This window comes from Peromyscus leucopus, chromosome 23, assembly GCF_004664715.2.
Source record: "Peromyscus leucopus breed LL Stock chromosome 23, UCI_PerLeu_2.1, whole genome shotgun sequence".
In the NCBI taxonomy this organism is placed as follows: domain Eukaryota; kingdom Metazoa; phylum Chordata; class Mammalia; order Rodentia; family Cricetidae; genus Peromyscus; species Peromyscus leucopus.
Window position 1 is genome coordinate 29,316,772 of NC_051082.1, and position 4,799 is coordinate 29,321,570.

Genomic DNA, 4,799 nt, shown 5'->3' on the forward strand with positions numbered 1-4,799 from the left:
CTGGAATTAAAGGCATATATGCTTCCCAAGCAAAGGCATGAGATCTCAAGTGTTGGGATTAAAGGTGTGTTTCACCACACCTGGCTCTGTTCCCAGTGTGGTCTTGAACTCACAGAGATCCACACAGATCTCCACACAAATCACTGTCTCCCACTGATAGGATTAAGGATATGTGCCATTACATTCTGACATCTATGTCTAATCTAGTGGCTGGCTCTGCCCTCTGATCCCCAGATAAAATTTATTGGGGTGCACAATATATCCCCACACTTACTAATCATGTCTCATGGCATATCAACTTGATGAGTCTATTAAGAAACTGTCCCCAATTCCCATGAGACTGGTTGAAGACAGGAGGGGTCCTGGAGAAGTCACCCAGGCTTCTCCTGGCTGAAGTGAAGTCTCCTGAGGCAGCTGTGAGATGTCTGCAGTGGTGTAACTGGATCCAAGCCTCCTGAGGCTGAACTCAGCAGCAGCCATGGTCACAGTGATCTTGGCAGCTGGGGTGGTGTCTCCTCTGAGCATCTCTGGTGTGTTCACACCAGCAGGCTGCCAGGATGATGGTCTGGCCAGTCATCAATGGGAGTATCCATTCATCATCTCCTCCTCCAGCAGCTGGGCACAGGGAGGGAGCCTCAAAGCTGTTACTCCAGTGCTCACGTGACTTGCCATGTCAGTTTTCATTGTTCAAAAGGAAGAAACAGCAAAGGAGCCCACAGCAAAGACTTCACAGCACCAACATTCTCAACAACATTTGGGTCAAATCCCCTCAGGGTGAAGGACATTACTGTTGGAATGGGGAGCAGACATGGCTTCTAGCATGGCTACCTGTGTTTGGGATTTGTGTTCCCTGGCCTGAGCCAGTCAGTTAAAAGAAGTACTAGAGGAAGCCAGGCATGGTGGCATATGTCTGTAATCCAATGACTGACTGTAGAGATAGCAAGACCATGAATTAGAGGCTGTCATTAGTACCTACTGAGCTTGAGGACAGCCTGGGCTACATGAGACTCTGTTTCAAAACTAAACAAACAGCAAGCTAACCATAAATCCAAAGAGTCAGCAAAGTCATGGAGGCTGGTTATCTGTTAGTTCACTTTGGTAGGAGACAGAGAACTTGAAGATATCACCAGTTTTTTCTTTAGATTCTCTCAAACAAATCATGTGACTATTTATAGTTTCATTTAAGCAATATACAGTATTGAAGAGGAAATTGGGAGTTTCTCCATTTCTGTGACCTGAAACTCAGTGACATGTAAGTTTCTGTCTCCGGCCTTGTCTATCTGCAGAAGATGGGAAAATTCATGCACAGGAGCAGGAGACTGAGCTGGTCACCCAGCCCCACTCACTCAACTTAAGACATTAGAGACTCTCTTCTTGGGCTCCCCTGGCAGGGGTGCAGGGAGGTGCTCATGCTGAGGTTGGCAGCACATGAGGGAGATGAAGATGATGATGTCATCCTAGGGGAGAAAGAAGAGGTCAGATGGGGGCGGGGCAACTGTGCTAATGTAAAGTCTCAGGTGCAGCCTGAGTGTCCTGTCTACACCACCAGCCGCCATCCTTCCACCCTCTCTAGCATCTCCTCCACTCTCCTCAGGACCCAGTCTGGACAGGTGACTCTGGGTCTGTATGTTGTCATTCAGAAAAAGAATTCAAAGAGTTCTAGGAAAACCAAGGTAACAGGAGGGGTGGACAGATGGACATTTTTTATCAATGAGGTTATCTGTGTGTCAGGCCCACAGGGTCTGCACTGTGGGTTATTTGAGGAAGTTTCTGGAACTGGATTTTTCACACAGAAATAGGTGGGCCAATCCGGTTCTCTGCCACCACTGTTATGGGAAAACACAGCTGGGTATAAAATCAGAGTCTGAATGCTGGGGACACTGTCAGGAACTGGAGTCTGAAGAGTCACAGAGCCTGGCCGGGGAGACCATGTTTACTCAGGATGAGGACTGGGTAAACATGTGGTGACAATCACTGTGTAAGGTACCTTGCATGATTGTGTGTGTCTGTGTTCATGTGCATGTGTGTGTAAGTGAGTCTGTGCATGTGGAGGCCAGAGGACAGCCCCAGGCATTACTACTCAGGACACCATTCACCTTGTGCTTTTTGATTCTTTTTTGTGGTTTTTGTTCTTTGGTTTGGATTTTGTTTTTTATTTTGATTGCATTTGTTTTTTGAAACAGTAACTATATAGCTCTTGCAGGCCTGGAACTGTATATGTAGATCAGGATAGCCTGGAACTCAAAAAGAATCATTTGCCTCTCCCTCTGCCTCCCCCCCAAAAAAAATAGAATTAAAGGAATGCATCCTTATAGTCCAGCCCACCTTGTGTTTAAATACTTAAAATTACACTTCCTTCTTTATTCTGTGGGGGCAGGGCACACATGTGCTACAGTCTGAGCAGCAGCCAGGTTCTCACACTGCAGTCTGACACTCCCCATGGTCATATGTGTGCAGAAGCCCTGTGCACACCCCAAAGCCCCAGGCTGCTCTTCCACAGAAAGCGCCCCTCCCCTTTGAATGCATCATGGATACATGGCCCAGTCACTGTTAATGGGGGAAATGGAGTTGGCACTGCAGGAGACTGATTACAGCATCCTGGACAGAAATCATCCCACAGCAGGGTCCCTATGGGGATGCAACTGAGTTCAGGACTTGAAACTAGAACAGAGCACATCTGGAGTCAGACTGGCTACAGAGTGTCAGAAAAAAAAAAAAAAAAAAAAAAAAAAAAAAAAAAAGAATAGAACACAGACTCGACCTGGGATTCAGGGTCCAGCAGGTGGCAGCAGTGAGGCTGAGCACAAGGGGCAGCTGGGATCCTGAAGGACCAACCAGAGCAAGTTGTGTTCAAAAGCTGGTGAGCAGCACCTGACATATGGCAGCATCATCAGGTCCAACCCTCATTGGTGACTTAGAAACCGCTGACCTTTTACCCACAGACCCCAGAGAGTAGGGCAAATGAAGCCTGGAGGTGAGTATCCATGACCAGGAGGGCCCCCTCTCAGACCTCACTGAGGTGAAAAATGTGGTTCATCTGGTAGAGTGATCACCTGCCTGGCACACACAGAACCCTAGGATCTATCTGCAACAGGAGACAAAGGGCATGAGGGGCACACCTGTCATTCCATCACTTGGAAGGGCAGAGAGGAGGATCTGTAGGAGTTTGAGGTCATCATTGTCTACATAACAAGTTCAAGGCCCAGCCTGGGCTACATCAGACCCCATCCAATAAAGGGGCAGGTGGTCTTTCTGACATTTAAAATAGGTCCCATCCTCTCTCCTGACTAGCCATCTGGGGCCAACTCATCCCAAAGGTTCTGTGTCTCTGAATCTCCAAGGGCAGCATGGATGGATACAGAAGTGTGTCCATGTGCACCTGGGACTGAGGCCATGACTGGTTGAGCCTGGCTCAAGGTTCAAGGGATCAAGAGACTCTGAAGACCATGTGAGGACTGTGAGCAGACTGTGAGGCAAGGCAAGATCAGAGCATGTGACAGAGGCGGCTGCACAGCCACCTGCAGGGAAGCATGGAGAAGGCAATCAGTGCAGGAATCTAAGGAAATGGGAAGTCGCCTCTGCACATGTCACTCAGGGAGAATGATGCCACTTCCTCTGGTACAATCTTGTCTACCATGGAATTGATGGAACCCTGTCATGGGGAAGGGGAAGTATGACGCTCCTACAGAACCAGCCCTGAGTCCAGACAACCCCCCTCCATTCTCACCCCTTCACCCCAGTTACAAGCCAGCTGTGTCCACACTCAGAGATGTTCCAGGCAATATGTTATAAGGGATGCATTGCTGGTCTGACCTTTCATTGCTCACTTCATTCAAAGAAGGTTCTAGAGCAGCCACAGCTAGACGGAGTCACTCAAGTGCTTTGTGGGAACAGTCTCCTGGGAACCAGCAGCAGATCCCTGGCCTTTGAGGGGAGTTCAGATGCTGCACGGAGCAGGCAGGCTCAAGTCTGTGTGGAGTGGAGGACTGCAAGTACTTGATGGGACAAAGTCCAGTCAACCTGCCATGTGACAGTCATGTGACATGTGCCAGGGCTTCTCTGATCCTTGGCATCCTCTTCTGAGGTGTGGAAGGTTGGTGGGATGTAGAAAGTCTCCTTCAGAAACTGGAGTAGCTTTGGAGTCACTGTCTAGGGGAGGGAGACGATCACCCAGGAAAACCAGGGCAGTTACAGACTCGGCAGCAGTGAGCAGGCCAGGGTGAGAGTGTCCACTGGGCCTTGGTTCTGCCGGGTGCTGTGAAGAGTCCCTGAAGGACAAGAAGAGGACAAAGAGCAGATGGTGGTGGGACACCGAGCTAGGGCTGGGACTGAATGTGTTTCCTCATCACCTCCATCCTCGCTGTGTCTGAAGTGAGCAGAAACTGACCACTTCTGTGCCTGAGGTTATTAGAGAGAGGGGGAGACAGGGAAGGAGGAAGGGAAGAAACAAGGAGAGGGAAGAAGAGAGAGAGAGAGAGAGAGAGAGAGAGAGACAGAGAGAGAGAACTAGCATGGTGGGATACATAATGAGAAACAGAGGAGGAGGGAGCACAGGAGTGGAGGAATCTGGAGGTGAGGAAACAGTGATTACAGGCCACATGGGAAATGGACAAGACTGGATAAGACAGGAGGTCAAGATGGAAGAGAGGCGAACCCGGCATGGTGAGGTCAGTTCCATATCTTTCTGGCAATAATGGGATCTGGGCTCAAGGGCACTGCCATCCTGTCAGTGACCACAGGGCGGATCTTCTGCAGCGTGGGAAAGAAGAAGCCAGATGATAAAGGAAGTTTCTGGTCAC